At 43.8% G+C, this 20,221-nt stretch overlaps 1 protein-coding gene across 17 annotated transcripts in view; it reads left to right on the forward strand.

Moving 5' to 3' along the window:
- Positions 1 to 20,221, forward strand: part of LOC117447720 (neuronal cell adhesion molecule-like) — an 80,968-nt gene that overhangs the window by 26,579 nt on the left and 34,168 nt on the right. For 14 of the 17 annotated variants that reach the window (XM_034084566.2, XM_071203560.1, XM_071203558.1 and 11 more), the window contains exon 2: positions 7,996 to 8,081. The gene's annotated coding sequence lies outside the window, so the exon portion shown is untranslated. Of the gene's footprint in view, positions 1 to 648; positions 739 to 5,270; positions 6,262 to 6,375; positions 6,595 to 7,995; positions 8,082 to 20,221 lie in introns of those variants that run through there. The other 3 variants (XM_071203554.1, XM_071203555.1, XM_071203556.1) reach the window with 3 other exon arrangements.

Below are 20,221 nucleotides of genomic sequence, written 5' to 3' on the forward strand. Positions count from 1 at the left end.
CCGGTGAGGAGTCGACATTATATAAGCTACCCCTCGCCGAGTCAACTAGATTAGATTGCATGGGGACATCTGTTGAGTGTAGGTGATCACTTTCTCTCTCGCTGTATGGGAAAGGAAGTCCTTAGGACGTGCCTTGAGGCTTTTTCTTTTATACACATAGCTTCGCTGGTTTACCACCGCCTCCACCCTCTATTGAACATCCAGTAACGCTGCATTGACTCGAGCACAATCAACGCAGCTGACAGTTATTCCAGTGTACACCGGTACCATTTGATTGAACATGCAATTACACTGTCAATGGTGCTTTAATGCTGTGCCAAATTCATACCGCAGGATGTTATGCTCTCTCATCTCCTCATCCTGATGTCTGATACAAAACAAATAACTTGTTGAATATTTAACGCGTCTGAAATGTGTTTTAAAAACCCCCCCCGGTAATTTTGTTGATTCTGATAGCTTGTTCATGTGATACCAGGAAATGTTTAACCTCTATTGTAGAGAGACAAAAGGTTGTTTTAATCCCACTGTGAGATGGGTGGGAGGGTCAGGGGAGGGACGTGGGATGAGGGGGGAAGGGGTTGTGGGTGTGTTGTAGGGGGTGATTTTGTGAGGGAATCGGCTCGTCTCTCTTACTGTCACTCAGTCCCAGCAGACACATCGAGGAGTACAGCCACTGGGATTATGACAGCTCAACTCTCACACTGAAGGGATTAATGCTTAATGCAGATTCAGATAAAGGTGATGTATTCTCTCTATTGATAGATGTTATATACCGTATAGTAACCTGTTGTGTAGAAAGCGTAGCTTGTGACGCTTTTGATCTGCAGGTGATATTTGATTTAGGTAAAATGAAAATGATTCAAGCACTCCTGATCTATAAACCTATTGGATGATCATACAACTGAAACAAGGAATTGATGATTCAAAACAGTTAGATTTTTTTCATTAATTCAAGTTATTTAATCAGGAAAATGTTAAATATTGAATGGAAGAAGCCTCCTAAAGATGAGGATTTGCTGATGTTATTTTATTTTTTCATTTAAAATACAATATGGAGTTCTTCACTGCAATGGACAAACAATTTTAAAAAACTGAAATAAGAAAAATGTAATCAGCAGCTAATATGATATTATTGTGCAAACCATCCCCTAGTTTAAGCTTCTCAATTTTCATATTTTGCTGCTTTTGTTGGTTGTATGGAAAAGTACCTCTAATATATGATTTGTTATGTCTGTTGGATGACAGGAGATATTTCGAGGGTGTTAGGGAGCTAGAGAAAGTATTAAGGACATGTATCACTATTTTTGGACATTCTACATTTCACAATGACTAGAATCATTAAGAAAAGTGTTGGTAGATGAATCAATAAGGTATACAATTGTCAGTTGCAGTGCTAGATGATAACCAAAATGTTTAATAAAACAGCAAATATGGTTGGTTTTGACCTCTAATTGCAGCCTATGACATATTGGTGCAGATGTGAGGATTTTTCTTGCAGGGTGGTATACATTTTCATTATAACAGTCTTTCCCCTGAGTCTTCTATAAGAGCTGGCTTTCTCTAACAATCAGCAGTCCTCTTTACATTTCCAAGGGTAGCGTGCACTTTTTCTGCACTGGCATATCATCACATAATCTTTCATCTGTTGAATCTCAGCTTGTCTTTATTGTAATGGCATAAGCGCACATCTCTGCGAGCCCAAATGTAAATTCATCATATAGGGAGAGTGTTTGTTCCAGCTCTAATTATTTCTCCCCTCTTTGGCTGTAATGATGCTTCATGGGGAGAGCCGTATCGTATGCATGCACGCTCTTTCTCTCATTAGGGAGGACTACAATTAAACCCACAGGCTGCTATGCCAGTGCTGAGCTTCCTTTCCCCTGTCTACATGTGCCATATGCACGCACGCACGCACACACACATACAGAATCTCATTCGAGAAATGTGTGACACTTCACCACTGTTACCTTAGATTATCAGCCGTCCGTTAGCAATTCTGATCCAACCTTGAGGATATCTCACTTTGCTGGACAGTCATATTTTGTGTGATGTGACTAATGAAAACATAAATCATGTCATTGGAGGGAAGTTATCATTTGCATTTACCAAGTCTTATAGGCAGCCTTACAGTAAAGTGAATGCTGTAGTTGAATGAAATTAACAACATAATTCAGCTATGTGTCAACTCAGCACATCCTCATTACTATATACTAAATATTAATATAGTATTTATATTCATAGAGTTGTATTTCTTTGAAAATATTGTAGTTGACCCCAGGATGAGCTTTTTATGTTTCAATTTTATCGCATCCACATGGGGGCAGCGCAACAGGCTTGTAAACACAGCACTGATAGATTATCTCCTTTTAAGTGAATATGTCTAACATGTTACCAAATATTTGCTTATTTACATAACTTGCAGTCATTTAGGGTCCTGTTCCTGGCCCTTTAATGAATATAAGCTAAATATCTTGATATTCTCTTACTCCTCAAGTAAATATGTGTGTCTATCTTTGTGTGCTACTACTGTTGGTGGGCAGGTAGTGTTCAGTGGATCTATCCGACCTTTTGCTGGAAACCCCGCCCTTATTGCTGCTGGTAACGACTCTTTGTGGTGTGAGAGTGCACTGAAGCAGTGAAGTGGGCTGTAAAAACCAAAAAAAGTGAGGTGAAAGCCACTAAGACAAAAACACTCGGTAGACCTGAGAGGAAGTGTAGGGTTGGGATTTATCCCTATGTTATAAATAGGAATGTATTAAATTGATCCATTGTAATGTAAACATATGGCTTGGAGGAGCTTTCTTATAGGGATAAATGAGATACATTTTCTCTGATACCTCTTGTCTATTCTCCTTGTAATTTATTTTGTCTTATCTATATTCATAAAAGATTTAGCAGTCTATTTTGTTTGACAGCACTTGTGACACGAGAGTGCTCCCCGAGGTATTGAGGGCGCCGTGCCTCTCTTGCTGTGACATGTTTTGTAGTCCTGCTTGTTGCCCACTGTCGGCATCCGAGCTCAGGCTATTTTCAGTTTCGCTTCTCTGACCCTCTTCATATCACCATGGCAGCTGAGCTGGGCCGAGCTGTACTCTGTGGGGTCTCAGAGGTGGGAAGGCTGGATGTCTGGCTCCATGTCATAGGGGGAGTTCACTTTTGATGGGATCAGCCTTCAGCTCATTCAAACCGGATGTGGAAAGGTCATTTTGTTGTTGTGTTTTATTCATAGCTTTTGGCTGTTGTGAGACGTTTCTCTGCTGTCTAGAAAATGCACGGGGGGGCAGAAATGATCCTGAGCTGAAAGAGATGATAGCTGAACTGTAGTTATGTGCGCAGGTATGGTGTCAGCACAGGTGTCAGCAACAATACAGTGTTATGCTGTGAGTAAATAACACGTGTCAGTGTTTTCCAAAATCTGGGTCAAATTCAGGGCTGTGGAAAGACCAGGATTTCTATTGTCAGATTCTGTAAGAAGTATTATGTTATTGACTGTCGGGGCTACGGCTCTCTGAATCCTCGAACTGTAAGAATAGAGAATAGCATGAAAGAAATAGACTCAAATGTTTTTAGACAAGCTTACTGAATTGAATTTCGTGTTGTGGCATCTTAAGAGGAAACAACTAGAGAAACCACATCTGTTATTTGTGTGGAACAGACTTCATATAAACCTGTAGTCCGCAATCGTATCTGCGTAGCGGTGCAGAAAGCAGTGTTTGTATTTAACCGAGTGGAAACGGCGGCGTCTCTCAGTGGGGCTTCCACACTCTTATTCGGAGCAGCAGACTGAAGTCGATAATCCTTTGCTAGAAGTAAATTGGATTGGCTTCTTCAACCATTTTGCCATCGATTCACGTATTTGTCTGTATTTTCTGTGACAGTGAATAAGGAGAAGAGAGAATCAGGCAAGACATGAAGGCAGGAAGGACATAATGGGAAGGTAGGGCGAGAATGGACGGGTTAAGAGGGGATATCTGAGCCTTACCTGGCGTGTGACCCTATGTTACGTGCCGTAGTGTGTGTGTGGTCGGGTGTGTGTGTTTTCCTCTCTCTCCCTCTGATTGTCCCCAGGTGCAGCCTCTCCCCAGGTGCTCCTAATTAACAATCACGGCTTCCATATAGGACCGGAGGAGGACGGCAGTGAGGCCCTTCTTTCTCTCCTTCTCGTCTGGCTGCATGTGTGCAGCATGTCTCTGTGTGAGACCCAGCTTGGTTGTGTGATGTTTATTGTAGTCTTGTGTTGTAATTTGGCTGGTGAGCCGCCTCACTTATGTTCTTATTAAAACCTCACTTAAACTCCTTGAGCATTGAGTTTCCTCTCCTTTTTCTCTCGTCCAGCTATCTTGTGTGTCGCTACTTCCCTTGGTACCCCTAGATCTACCAGGGAACGTAACATGGGGGCTCGTCCAATCTTTGAGACAAAGAGTGAGTATTTGGTTGTTGGTTAGTGTTATTGTGTTTGGTGGTGAGCAGTAGTGTATATAGGTGTAGAATTGGCTGTGATATTATTTACTGTTGAACAGCTTCCTCAGTTTAGACAGGGGAGTGTCTAGCTGGACTGAATCAGTCCTTCCTTCGGATACTCATTTTTTATTTTGCCTTTTTTATTTTCAGGGTAATCCTGGGTGGGGATTTATTCCCTGTTGGGGGCAGGCGATTCAGGGTTTCGGCCGCTGATGTTTGCCTTTAAAGTCACCTCGAGCCCGGCACGCTCCAGAAGATAGTTAGGTAAAGGTTGGTAGGCAGGATCTGGGGAAGTTTGTAAATAAATATATAATAATATTTGTAAGTAGCCGTTGCTAAAGATGGCTTTTGTGTTGGAGCAGTTTGTGGCCAGTCCTACTGTGGGTCAGCTAGACGGGTGCAGGAAGGTTGATTTGCGGTTTGTTGCTGACCATTATCATGTTTCTGTTTCCTCGGCTCTGGTAAAAAGTGAACTCAAGGCTACTTTGATAGCTGGACTAGTTGAACAGGGGGTTTTGAGGCGGCCTGTTTTAGTGGAATCTCCTGGCACGGTGGTTCAGAGTGCTACGAAACAGGCAAACATTTTCACCACACCTCAGTTTGACTCGTTTTCGGCAGGATCCTCACCTACGGGGTCTAAAGTAGATGCCAGGGTAAAAGTACGTATGGCTCGTCTCCAGTGTGAGAGGGAGGAGCGTGAGCGTGAGCGAGAGTTTCAGCTCAGGAGGGAGCTGGAGTTCAGGAAGTTGGAGGCAGACACTGCTGTCCGGATGCGTCAGCTAGAGCTCCAAGCAGCTGTGGTGGGTGATTCTGCAGTTACACCTTCTGGTCCTGCTGCCTCCTTTGATGTGAGCAGGCATATTAATTTGGTCCCTGTGTTTCGGGAATCAGAGGTGGAAGTCTATTTTGGTGCCTTTGAGCGCATTGCTGCGGCCCTGCACTGGCCAGAAGACGTGTGGGCTATTCTATTACAGTGCAAGCTAGTCGGCAAGGCTCAAGCGGCTTGCTCTTCTCTTTCTGTCGAGGATAGTTTGGAGTATGACAAGGTGAAAGGTGCTATTCTCAGGGCATATGAGCTTGTGCCTGAGGCCTACAGGCAGCGTTTTCGCGGCATAAAGAAAGCTGCTGGCCAAACATACGTGGACTTCGCGAGGGAGAAGAAAGTCCTCTTTGACAGGTGGTGTAGAGCGTGTAAAGCGGATGACATCGCTTCCGTATGTGAGCTGATGCTGTTGGAGGAGTTCAAAAACTGTGTACCGGAGCGTACGGTAGTCTACCTGAATGAGCAGAAAGTGACTACTCTTCAGCAGGCTGCCACTCTGGCAGACGAGTTTGCGCTGATACACAGGAGCGTTTTTTTTCAGCGGGATCCTCCTCAGCGGGACCCTCCTCAGCGGGACACTTATCGGAGAGCTCCTAATAATGATGTTCCCTGTGCCAGTGTTCCATTGTTAGGTCCCAGGATAGACAGAGCGTGTTATTTTTGTCTTGACCCAGGTCATATGATAGCAGACTGTGCAGCTTGGAAGAGGAAGCAGGCCACCACTATGGCGGATGAGGAAAGGCTTGAGCTTTTGGCTCAGAGCGATTCTCCTCATCGTTTTGGTTTCCGGAAAGCTCGTAACAGGCGTGCCACACATGCTCATTCTGCTGCTCTTCCAGGACCCAAGAAAAAGAGATTGTGTTTCTTTTGTCTTGATCCTGGTCATCTAGAGGCAGAGTGTGTAGCTCGGAAGGAGCAGGTGGCAGCTGCTCTGGAAAAGCCAAAAGCCCGGCACCCGGTTGCGATGCGACAGAGTGGTGAGGTGCAGTTAAGTTCTGCATCCGTCTGACAGTAGTGTGGGTGTTTCCGTCTCTGAAGCGGTTGGTGTGGACCTGGCTCAGAGCGATGTGGATCTGTGTTCAGTGAGTGGTGTGTGTGTTGTGTGTGTTCCATGTGTTGCTCCGGTGTTGGCTGCTGGTGAGCAGTATAAGGTGTGTTTTATGGGGGGAAGTGTTACGTGCCGTAGTGTGTGTGTGGTCGGGTGTGTGTGTTTTCCTCTCTCTCCCTCTGATTGTCCCCAGGTGCAGCCTCTCCCCAGGTGCTCCTAATTAACAATCACGGCTTCCATATAGGACCGGAGGAGGACGGCAGTGAGGCCCTTCTTTCTCTCCTTCTCGTCTGGCTGCATGTGTGCAGCATGTCTCTGTGTGAGACCCAGCTTGGTTGTGTGATGTTTATTGTAGTCTTGTGTTGTAATTTGGCTGGTGAGCCGCCTCACTTATGTTCTTATTAAAACCTCACTTAAACTCCTTGAGCATTGAGTTTCCTCTCCTTTTTCTCTCGTCCAGCTATCTTGTGTGTCGCTACTTCCCTTGGTACCCCTAGATCTACCAGGGAACGTAACACCCTATGTGAGGACAAAACCAGAGATGAGAATAAAAGGGAAAAAGTATTTAACCTTTAATGACCTTTGACCAATCCGAATGTCCATTATCATAGTAAGTTGTCATGTAAATCACACTATCACTTTGTTTTAACAGCATGTTTTATGGATTATTGTCAAAAATCCTTACTTTTTTTGTCAAGGAGAGCACCCGTATCGTTTAAAATACCTTTCTGCATGGGAGGTCTTCATCTTAGAGCTTACAAACTCTGGACTGAAAGACTGGAGGAGATTTAAGGAGAGGATTTGGTTTCGACTCCTGTTCTGAATGTCAGGAACCAAACTCTTAAGATATAAGAAGAGAAAGAATTGAGAAAAAAGACATTAAAGACGAAAAGCAGATTAGTTATGGCAAGTTAGAAGGCAAGAGATAATACACAAGAAAATGAAGATGCTATTGAGGCAAGGAGAAGACAGAGAAGCAAATGTGGTGAGAGGGAAGAGGACAGGAGTGTGGCCGACGTAAGATAATAGGAGAAGAAGGAGAGAAAATAGAAGAATAGATAGAAGGAGATCAGGGCGATGAGACAAGACAAGAGGAGAAGCAATGGGAGGAGATGTTCCTCTTCTTTTCTCACCAACATGCATTTGTGTCTAACAGTTTGGACCACACATCCATGTTAACTTTGGTTTGCACAGCCTGAATGTTTGCTTTCTCTTTCCTATCAAAACATCTCCCGGTACGAAGTGATTTAAGTGAATTTCCGCACACTGACAACACACTCAAGGATGATTATGCATTAAAAAATAAATTGTTCTTTTCAGAATACTAAGCAGGAGAGATTTCATGTCAGAACATCCTGCTGTGTAATCTGTGGCGTGACTGTGACAGAGCAGGAGACTTCCAATATAAAAAAAGCATTTTAGCAGATTATAATAAAATCAAACGTGGAGTAGTCGGCACACTATGAAGTCAAGTGATGTTCTGGGTGTTGGAAAATATGCATACTACAGCTGTCCTCCCCAGAAACGTTTTAAGAAAGATTTTATTTTCCTTTCTGGTTAGAAAGAGACTTTTAGTCTCAGGTTGTTTCCATGAAGCGGGAGCTGTGAAATCTGAATTTTGAGCTCTAAAATATATATTTCTCTGTCATTTTTGTTTAACCAGATTTGAAGAAAACCACATAAGAAGAAGAAGAAGCAGCAGGGGACGAGCCAGTGCTGAGGAGGAGAGAGGATATTTGAGTTTCTCTGGTAAGTTGGAAACTTTTCCTTCAGGCTTTGAATCCATTTCTGTTCTCATCCCATCATCTCAACCAACATCATCATTTTCCAAAACAGTGTGAGCTTCCTGCCTCTCAGAATCAAACGTTCTTGTTCTTCTCAAAGGCATTTCCCCTCCCGTAGGATGTGAACACACACACATGTCAGTCTGTTTGCCATGCCTGGCAAGTGTCTCCAGTCCAAATATCTCTATGCTGCTGCCAGAGCGTGAATGTATTAATATCAACACTCTCTGTAGACCTCTAACGTCCCTAACAACTTCCACCGCTACGCTCCCTTTCTGTCTCTGCTGTGTGAAGCCTGCTCCTCTGCTCTAGCTGTAAGGCAAAGGTCACCGCTAGCTTCACTGGCATTTGTCCACTGGGAAAGGCTCTTTTTGTTTTTGGCCTCCATTTTGGCAGCGAGGATTGGCAGGGAATTAAAAACTCTTGTGTTTCTAATGTCCGACTGTCTGTTTGATGCATATGGTTGTCAAGGTAACACACCCTCTCATCCTCGCCCACTGCTGTGACAGTGGGCGTCGATACTTAGAGATCACAAAATAGCACTTAGAGGCTATATATTGCTCAGTGCCTCTCTCTTATTGACACCTTGTGTAATAATGGAGCCCACAGAGGTAGAGAAAAGTTCTCTAATGGCAGTTCCACAATTAACAGCTAAAGTAGCGTCCCATAAGCACGGGGTCTCGGCGTGCTTTAGAGCCCGGAGCATTGACTCTCCGCTCACACAGCTTGTTTTTAGTCAGTAACCTTTGGCTCATCCCATCATTCTGTGGTGCTGAAAATGTGTTTGGGATTCAGAGAGGAGTTGATCTAATGCTCTGTGAGTGGAGGTGACACGGTGTGATGTGTGTCCAGCACGCAGTGGAGCGTGAAGGAAGGATCCCACCTCGAATCCACTGCCTCGCACCACCGTGTCACGCGGGAAGGGAGTCGGCATGCACAGCCGAGTGCAGAGCTGAGGGACTCTGACGGCTCGGAGCTCATCTCCCTCTGCTGCTATGCTTGTTTTATTTTGGGGATTGCGGGGTGGGCTCACTATCTCTCTCTGTGTTTATCCATTTATGTGCCTATTTCAATCTTTCGCTTTGCCTCTGCCTGTCTGTCAGTCTGTTTGCCTCTGAATCTCTCATTCTTTCCGTTTCCCTCTTGTCATCCCGCTGCGGCAGTAATGTTGTTGTGAATGTGTGCTGCAGGCCAGAGAGGCTGAGTCCACGTTTTTCAATGAACGAGTCACACAGGGCCACACTTAGGAGCTGCAGACCATATTTTCGGTTTGAAACACAGTGAGCCGTGAAGCGCCTTTTGTGAGCAGCTGCATTCAGGTCCCATGCCCTTCAATAGAAGGCCGCAGAGGTTTCTGTTTACCTCCATAGTGCTGTCTTTCACCGGTTTCCCTCACATGGCCGTCAGGGAGTGGGGTGTTATTGTTTGTGTTTGTCTGTTTTAGTGCCAAGAAAAATATTGGGGATCAGACAGATGATAGCTTAGCCTCCTTAGAAATTGCTACAATTGAGTTAACTCCACATAATGTTGTCTTTTAAATCAGTAGATAACACAGTCTTTTCATAAACAGCGCAGTTTTTTCATTCCAATTTTCCATTTCACTATACTCCAACACATTTGATATGAAATCAAAACATAACTATTTGATCAATCTGTGGTATGAAATTGGATGCTGCTAGGCCCTTTTTTTAAAAGACTCAGTTCTACCACATTGTTGTAGGACAACAACCCTCCAAACACAGAGGAGGCAACCAGAGAGTTTTATGGCCAAACTCTAGATTGTCCACCAGACCTCAGGCCAACTTGTCATGAGTTTTACTTGTTCAATACCACTAAAGGCAAAAAGCCCCTGAAACCAGCAATAAGTGCAGATGGCTGCAGTGAAGGCCTGCAGCAGCAACACTGCCAATACTCTATTGTGGGTTGTGGCATCCAGCATTTTCTGCCAACCACATTTACAACCATTTAAAAAAAATGATGATTTTAAAGAATTAAAGTAGAGTGTAATTGAGGATCACACCAACATTACCACAGAGACAGTTCTGGCTGTTATGTGTACTTTTTGACCTTGGCTAACCTTGTTCATGTTTCTTACCCTTTCTGACTCTTCTTCAACTATATTAGGTGAGTACAATGTTGTAAAGTACAAGACCAGATTTCCCCCTTTTTAATTGTCCAACTATGTTTTTCCCCGAATATAAGAAGATCAAGTGTAACTTCTGCACAGTTTATTTGATGTAGATGGAAACACCTTCAAATTAAGGTACGTCTATCTTAATACCCCCTGACTGAACTCTACAGTACAAACCTGTAGCATGTTGTTAGTTTTGAATAACTTAGTTACCAGTCAGAGCCCTAAGGTCTCTTACAAATGCAGTCCTACCCGTAAAGGCAGCGTACATAAACAGTGTTGTGTTGTCAGTGAAGCTCCATCGTCTTAAGGCCCTGACACACCAACCCGATTTTGGGAGTCAGAGGCCGTCAGAGGCTGTCGGGCATTCGCGGCGCCGTAGTCAGGTTGGTGTGTCCCGCACCGTCGACCGTGACACGCCTTATTTGGACTGCCAGACCCGATGCATGCATGTTGAATCGGCCATGCATCGGGTCTGGCAGTCGGACCAAATAATCACTCTGATTGGCTGTTCAGCTAGCAAATCAGTGCATGAGAAGCGAAGCGGAAGTGAGGGACGTAAACAAACGATTTAAGAAGGCACACACAGACTGCTATTCATTTTCATCTCATCATGGCGATCTGGAATGATGCAAACGAAGACCTGCTCATCACCTTGATCCAGGAGAGGCCAGCTCTGTATGATATTACGGAGAAAAGATACTCTTCTTCTTCTCTGTCTTCCGGTTGTTGCCTCTTTTGAATGACGAATACACACTACCGCCGCCTGCTGGTAAGGAGAGTTATTGCCACTCACGCACTGAAGTCGGTGCGGTGTGTTCCCATGGCCAAAACGCAGGAGAACACGGTCAGGCAACAGCCGACTTCAGCGTCGGCTAGTCCTCTGGTGACTGCTTGGTGTGTCAGGGCCTTTATAAAGCAGCAGCAGTGCTGAGATCAGACAAGTTGCAGATGAGTAAAGGGATTCAAATGTGCGCAGAGGGCCCGTGGGCGGCTCCCGGTAGGCCTCGTTTCAGATGAACGCATCGAGATATTTCTAAGGTATCGCTTTGATACGAACTTGACAATTCTCTGACGGTTCTCTGTGTCAACACTGCTGTCTGCGCATGCCACTGTGTGTGTATGTGTGTGTAGATGTGATTGAGGGAATGTGTGAGTTTGTCAGCGTCTCTATGAGAAGCAGAGACAGGGAGGTGCACGGAGACACGGCTAAAGTGTCAGAAAGAAGGACATGAATACAGAAATGAATGAATAGATGGATACAAAGACAGTGAGGGAGAGAATGAGGCTGAGTGATGTGAAAGAGGGTGGTGAGGCCCCTCCTGAGGGGATTCTGCTCCGCTTCTCCATCTTCCAGCGCTGTTGAGAAAGTCGGCTACATGCACAATGACTCACAAACTGCTCCGCAGACAGCCTGCAGAGTCGGAGGAGACATCGGTCTATATATGGCTCTGCATCACCATCTTTAGTTTTTATTTCCCAAACTCGGTTCACCTTCTCTCACCTGCTCAACCTTCCTCCAGGCCTCGTTCTGCCTTCACTGCCCTCTGTGTGCAATTATCTGATCCAGCCCCTCATATTCCTTATTCACACTGCTGAATGCATCTATACCCACTCCTCTGTTCATTCCTCTGTGGTCCATAAGCTCCATATTTAATGACGTACAAACACGAGTGGTCTTAATCTTCTTATCTAACTTTCTCTAAAAAGAGCCAGTTATGGCGCTTTTCCACTGCAGGACCTAGCACGGCTTAGTACGGTATGGTTAGGCCTTGGTAGGCCAGGCTCACTTTATGCTGCGTTTCCATTATAGTTTAGGAACTGGGGTAGTAACTATAGTAACGCAGTGTAGGCGGGGCGATCGGCTGTTCGGTGGGCGGAGCGACGCTGCGTAAAACTGCCGTGACATCATCTTCAATGCGAACCAACTTCAAGCACTCAGAGCTCACAGCTCCTCATATCTGTTCAGAAACTAGAAAAAAGTTAAACAAGTACAAACCACAGACTGTCTGTGTCATGGCGAATACAGTCGCTGGTTTATTTATGTCTGTAGGCCGTTGTTGTGAGTGTGGACGGAGCATACAGATGTAGCGCTTCATTTCAGACAGTTTGAAACGCGAGGGCCGTGATTGGTACGTGATCTGCCCTCGCTCAAGGGAAAACCTCCAGCTTGACTTGAGACCTCCCCCGTGATAAATAAATGTAATTATTATGAAGCCAGCTGCAATGGATCATTGATCCACCAGTGGGGTTCCACACTAAGGCTCATGTGAAATAAAGTCAGATACAGTACGCTGGATGTACAGCGGAACTTTGTTAAGATCCATATGTCACGGATATCATACTCTGTGCTAAATAAGAGACATGTAATCATTTACAAAACATCACCATGTTGTTATTTAACAAAATAATGTTGTTTAGTCGAAAAAAACAAACGGGAAGAAATGCAGCCCGGCTCTCGATTTTTAATCCTAATTTAATCATCATCTTCACCACGATCATTTATGTTTATGTTCGCCGAATTGACATGAAATCACTGACACATATGAATATACTGTATTCAACTTCATTAAAACGTTAGTAATGTGCCTAAACTCAGTAATTCACTAAACATATTTATATTTTAATGGAGCCTCGTCGGCAGATCAGGATCCCAACGCGTAGCGGAGGGATCTTGATCTGCATGAAGGGTGTTATTTTCCCCATAAGGAACACGTCGCTGCAAACATTCTCAACAAAGTAACGACATGACTCCCAATATTAATTGAAATGCTTTTATGGATTTAGAAAATGTTTTTTTGATTTAAAAATAGTTGTATGTATTGATTTAAATTGACATGCATCCGCTAAGAAAAATAGTCCGTTGTTACCGTTTTTTAAACAGTCTGAATGAAACGGCAGCTCTCAGCTGTGTATTTACACAACTAATGGCCCATCAACCATAGCTCTCTCCCCCCCTCCCCCCTGATCTTTCTTCTCCAGCAGCTAAATTAACTGTAGGTTACTCTGAGTGACAAGAGCCGCGTTCACACTGCGGTACTTTTCCCACAAAGGTTCATGCGAACTTAGTTCATGATCGCGTTCACACCAAAAAGAGCCGGTACTAAAAGTAGTTCATGCGAACCTTTTTACCCCCTCGAAAGTCCCTGCTAGAAAGCAGGGACTTTCGAGCGGCTCTTTTTTGAGAAAAGAGCTATATTCCTGATTGGCTGGGCGAATTGCAAACCACGCCCCGTAAAACTCCCAAAAAGTTTTGTGAAGCCGCCATTTTATTATCCTCGCATTAGCATTATTAGCATTAGCCCAGCGCAGAAACGCAGAGAGACTAACTTATGGCAACACAACATAAAACATGGGAGCGGTGGAGATGAGGAGGTGTCGGCGTTCTGGCGATTTACTCGGAAGGCTTCAGTAGAAGCTGCTGGGACTCCCAGCAGCTTCTACTGAAGCCAGTCCCCAACTCCGGGGACTTCCGGCCGGGGACTTTGGGCGGCAGTATACGCCGTGAAGTGGGTTGCGGCCTGCCAGTAAACCCAAAGCAGAAGAAGAAGAAGAAGTGACGTCAGCGGCTTCATTTGCCTAATCCACCCCCAGGGACTTTTTCTGGTGTGAACGCGATCTGTACTTAGTTCATGCGAACTAAAGAGTTCGCATGAACTAAGTTCGCATGAACCTTTGTGGGAAAAGTACCGCAGTGTGAACGCGGCTAAGCTTACAGTTATGCCCCGGCCACACGAGGACCAAAACAGCTAAACGCATAGGATTAACGCAAACGCAATCGCAAACAAGCTTCCGTCCACACGCAATAGTCATCCGGATAGTGTCTGTCCACACGAGACCGCTCCGTTTAGCTCCAACCACTGGAGAAGCTGCAGTACATATGCAGGAGCCTGTACGTGGCGCTGTAACTTCCTCCACAAAGCAGCGAAGGAGCATGGTTGTCATGGTTGCCCTTCTGTTTATTCTCCGCGGTGGGGGCCGAGGGAAGCGGGCAGAGTTTTTCGCCAGTCAACGTGTATTAAAGTTTAAATCTTCCGACAAATTTATAAAAGTGCCGGTCAAAGGTCTTCTTTGTTATTTATTGAGCTTTAAAACAAATGAATAACGACTCTATATAATATAATAATAAAATACACGGAGCCTCTCTTTTTCCTCCCTCTCTTTAGACAGTGCCAGTGTCTGTCTCATGCAGCAGCTGATCCAGTAATGAGTGACCCGGCCGGCAGTAAAAATAATCATATTTATAACTAGTTTAGGTAGTTTGAGAGGTGTCTCCGTCCTGTCAGATTAGACTTCACTCGCGTTTATGTCCATATCGAGAGAAAGATAAATAATCTGAATTCAGTGTGCAGTTTACTTTGACGAGGGGGTGAGCAGCAGAGATGGGGAGAGGCGGAGCTATTGCCTCATCATTATCAGAAAATTATCGTATAGGGCGTACACACGGAGCCGTTGGACCCCCCCAGAGCGTTGCGTATGCCGTTCTATCCATCTTGGGACCCGTTATCGTTTCCGCAGTCGTTTAGTGCCGTATTCGGTCGTCCTCGTGTGGCCGAACGGTCTATATGATACTAAACAGTAACGCAAACGACCGTTTTCGTCCTCGTGTGGCCGGGGCATCAGTTAGTTGACTTTTATGTTCAACTGCTAAATTCGTTACTGATAAAAAAGGGCTTCTACTGTACCTAATTAATTAGAACTAACTAGAACCGCCAGAGGTTTTTGTATAGGCCTACCTAACACCGTCAAATCCCGCTATTAGAATACAATTTTTAACAACATCTGGCAACGCCCTCTTGGAAAATAGTGGGAGGGCTTAACATTCCTCGATACTGGTCTTAGGCAGGTCGTAGGCAGGAAGCTGTAAACTGGAGTCTGAAATTAGGTGCTACATCTGTATACAACGTTAGCTTAGCCAGATCGATCCGATCTCCATTCAGAAAACACGCATTTAAAAGGTTTTTCGCCTGCCGTCTTCTCTGCAGACCGACATAATTTTGAAACGTGTATTACAATTAAATCACGGTAAAATATGTTCATTTTGTTGTAGTTGTAGCCCCCTTGCCAGCGATTCTCTCTCTGCCCATTCAGCAGTCGAGAGTGTTTACGTCACTAGTTTAGCATATTCAGCACGGTTGTTGGCCCGGTAAGAACCTCGATTTTGGAGGGCCAGAAAAAAGGTGAAAAAGTAGCCCTGAGCCGGAACTACCCCTAGTGCTACATGCTGCAGTGGAAAAGCGCCACGTGTATCTCTTTCTTATCTGTGGTTTTGGTGTTAGTTGACCTGGAGTTCTTCTTTCGAGTAGTCATTTCTTTATGCTTTTTTAGTGTAAATTACTGATTTAAAGAAACCTATAAGTACATCTCTTATGAACACAAGATATCAAGTGGTCCTTTTCATGGCTCTTTGTGAACAAACTCAGGGGAAAGCCTTTTGTTGAATTATTCCTTTAACAGATCAAAGGAAGTGGATTTCTCACCTGAGCTAAAGGAAAAAAGGATGTTCAGACAGAATACTTGACTAGCCTGAGAGGATGGACATTTATTTTCTAAAGTACAAAGGTATTGCTAGTAGTCTTCTCGTGTTCTTTATATTGACAGAGCGATAGCAGTAGAGGAAATGGAGCCCAGGTTTTATTTGACCTACATTTTTATTCTAGAGCGCTTTAATTGTCCGTGCCCAATTTTCTATCTCCAAGAATTTCTCCATCATGATTAACAGTATTTTTCTTTCATCGTTTTTTCTTGATGTGCCTCTGAATCCTTCTTCACACTGTGGTTGAAGTCCAAGCATCAACATGGCTTCTGGACAGAGAAGATTGTCTTCACACCATCGTAAGCTGCGGGGATCTATCTGTTCGGAGAGGGCCTCTAAGAAACCTCATGATTTATGTGGCTGTTAGGCGTGGGTCCTGCTTCAAGGCCAAGTCTATCTGCTCATCAATATAAACAGCCTGCTCTCCGGGTGCTGCGTGCTGGAATACAAATGGCTGAATTTAGATGTAACCCCTCGCTCACCTGCATCTCAGACAATTCTAATGAGAAATCTCTCTGTTTACCTGCTGAGAGAAAGAGAGCCAGTGTAAAGGAATGAGATAAATATTAAACATTAAAGCGCGATGAAATAACAAGCTACACTTGTTGGATCTCTCAGTCTTGTTCAATGAAATCAAATCTCTATCCACCTATCTTTTTCTCTGTTTGTAGATTTGTTGTATTTTGAAATATGAAGTATTGTAATGACTTCAATTATGCATGTTTGTGCATGTTTTTCATACCTCTACATATGGATATGATTAGAGACAAAATGTCACTTCCTGTATCCAGTTAATATGCATTACAAAAAAACACTTGCATTAAACCTGTGTACTTTTACAATTTCTGTGAAAAAAGCAATCACGGTGACCCAGATTGTTATTTTCTCTATCCTTTAAAAAGCACTTTAACTACCCCATGAAAAAATAATCTGTAAATATTAGCATTAGTATAGAACCAATTCTAACAATATCCAGCCCTGCTCACAAATATGTATACATGCAGGGTTCAATGTTTATTCTATATTTAGCTGACCATAGAGTGCATTTAATTTGTCATGTGATGAGGGCTGAGTGTGAAGTGGTTCCAGCAGAAATACTCTATCTGTTATCGGTGATGGCAGGAAATAATTATCCTGTCATGTTGGACCCTGAGGGCAGAAACGCACAGAAACACCTCTGGTCTCCTTCCCTGGAGGCGAGTTGCACACTCTCCAGCCGTGCTGCTCAACCTCAGACTGCCAACCTTTTTTCTATACATACACTGAGCGATAAACGCAGTCAGTCAGAAAAACCTTAACTACAGCCTCACCTAGCCATTATCAAACACTCAGCCGATACTTCTCCTGCATTAGCGAGCGGTCTCCTCCTGTCAAACACAGACACAGGATAGAGGTTGTTAGCGGAAGCCGGGCGGACTGTTAGTGTTAAACGGGAGCAAGGTTTCCTCCGGATTCACAATTTGACAAATGATGGCTGATGGTGCAGTTCTTGGCGGGGCCATTATTTCTGCCAGACGATCTGTAGGGATTGAGCACTGTTTATCTGAACTGCTACACCCTATGGGCCAGCCCACTCGAAACATACTCAAACTCTCCACATGATGGATGTAAGATGGAAAATCTCTGAGCTGTAACAACAAGGAAACTTTTTTTTTTTTTTTTTCCAGTTTCGAGTCTCTGGTGAGTGTTCACATTACATTTTGACTTAAATTGCAAAGAGAGCACATAAGAGACTTCCTTTATGAGAAAGCCAAGTCCTTCATTAGTATCATTAATATTCATTAGCCAACATTTCAGTCATCCAGACCCATGAGACACAAAGAAACATGTTCACACTAAGCCTTGGTGAAGCGCCATGAGTCCGTCACCACCAGAGGCTTTTCCGTTGTTTTCTTTAATCTTCAAATCTCTCTCTTTAATTCACAAAAGAACTGTGACTCACATAAAATGGGGTCATCCAATAACTTCCTTACACAAAAAGACTTATATTCGCTTAAGAGAGATGTTATCTTACCCCCTGTTATTTCGTAATATATCCAACGTGTGTCAGCCTCGGCACTTAATTGGTTCGACTTCAATCAAAAGACTATGGATGTGGGAGATTTAAAAATAAAAAATACACAGCGGCTTTCTTCGGTTCAAATACAGTCACAGGAGTTTATTCATTGCTTTTGATGGATGGTTTTATTTCCCTGAGTTGTTTGTTGAGTTTTAGCATATGAAAACCTGACTGGTGAAATAGAGTGGCCATAGCTCATGCCAATGTAATCAAAGCTCATTCAGACTTGGCTTCAAGAGAGTGTTTGGATCAGTGAATCTGGCACACATTTTTCGCATCAAGTCGCATTTCTGGATGTGTTATTTTGCGGTCTCATGTGGATTCAATTCTATCTTATTGAGTTCTTATACATTAACAGGTTGGGGAAATTCCATGTGCCTGATTTTGCATGAATATAATGAATACACCAGTGATGGTCACTTTAAGCCCATTCATCAATCAGTGCACTTATGGACTATGAATTGAAAATGATTTGATGACATTTATCAAAATCACCAACACAACAAGGTATTTGAAAACAACAGGTATTTCAGCACTTTATTGCTAATATGGTTAGTCGGTTAATCAATGTTTTTGTTAAAATACAATTGACTTATCAATCATTTTTGATTCTTGCTCCAAAGTGTCTCTTCTTTACAAGTCTGCTTTTCCAGTTACACTAACATACAGGATCTTACATTTCAGTAATGGTGTGCCACAGCTATTCAGAGAATAAAAAGTAGTGATGGTTAATAAACAAAATAATGATTAGTTGCTGTCATATTTCAAGCTTTTATACTTTGATTGTGTGGAAAACACCCATATCCTTTTATAATTTCATGATAACTTGTGTAGCATTTTGGAAGGGTTAACTCCTGGTTGTTTCTTTCATAAAAAAGGCCTTGATTTGATTTTCTCACAATTTGAAAGGACTATTGTTTGTGTCCTCTATGTCTGAAATTGGATGGTGAGTCCTTTTAGAAAGCAGCGAAGGGGAAATGATTTGTATTCACCTGCTGTATCTGAATGGAGCTGAGGAGGGGCTGAGAAAGAGGGGGGGGGTCAACTACATAGTGCTTCCTTTATGTGATAATGGATTGCTCTGACATTCACACACATTGTGGTGTGGTGTGTCTATCAGTCACTACTCACTACCTCGTGGGATGAATGGCAATTTTTAAACATTTCCCATTAAAGAACTGTCTTCCAGTGACACCACAGGTGACGGAGATATTTCTTGCATGTCTCTTTCACGTCTAAATACGTTGCGCTAACACATGTGTCTTGTCTTCATCCTGTGCTGCAAATGAATCCTTTCTCTAACTTTTTCTAACTTCGCCTTAACTGCACTCACTTTATTGGCCCAGCTGGGCAACTGGATTCTTCTGTCAGCTGCACAAAAGAGACAAAGTGGGACCGGGGACGGGCGGTAATGAGCAACTCCTCTTACAGTGTTACATATAGAGCATTCTCGGTGTGGGGAAGCCTTCCGGAGACAATGGAGGGTTTTGAGAGGTCTGGAGCCCTCTGAAGCCCCTCTTTGATTGAGTTTCCTGGCACTGGGATTCAGTGTTGGGGCTTGTTGTGGAGTGGGAGATGTGGGTTTAGCTGGGGGGGCGAAGACCCTCCTCTGCGCTGACCTTTCACAGACACAGGTGGGGTGGAGTGGAAGGGGCTTGAGGAGGAGGGAAGGAGAGGCCTATTGTTGCAGTCTGTGAATGTGGAGGTGCCACTCAATAACACTAGACCTTGCTGCCTCTGTCCACCTGCCGGGGATTTTCTCACCATTACTTTATCCCTGGCAAATGATTGGTTCTGGTAACAGATTATCCCTGCACAGCACACTGCCATTTTAATCTGATGCTGTGGGAATAATTTGCTAGCATATTTTGATATTTATTTGACATGCTATGGTCTCTAGGGTTGTCATTTTTAAGTCAGTCAAATGTTTTGGTACAAACTGACCAAATAACTATTACATAGATCGCCATAAAATTGCAGGCTTTTATGGTCCTCAGACAACTGGTCATAGCGTTGTTGGCTTTAACTTAAAGGGGACCTATCATGCAAAATGCACTTTGTGATGTCCTTTATACATAAATATGTGTCCTGGTGCGTCGGGGAACTCACGCAGCGTCAGAAAATAAAACCCTCTCTCTTTTCCTCCGTACCAAAATCTTTTAAAAACGGGTGTACACCGAGCGGATACAGATTCCATCCGAACTGACGTCAGCCCGGAATAATTGGTGGCGGACCCACAGAAAGTTGCCATCAGAAACAATGCCTGACGTGTTTTGGACTTAATCTCATCTTTGTTTACATTAGCGAGCCTCGCTAACACTCAGAGCTAACCTGTACTGTAGAGCACAATCGAATTTAACTTTATCTCCGGTAGAATTG

Source organism: Pseudochaenichthys georgianus, chromosome 6 (genome assembly GCF_902827115.2).
Source record: "Pseudochaenichthys georgianus chromosome 6, fPseGeo1.2, whole genome shotgun sequence".
Taxonomy (NCBI): Eukaryota; Metazoa; Chordata; class Actinopteri; order Perciformes; family Channichthyidae; genus Pseudochaenichthys; species Pseudochaenichthys georgianus.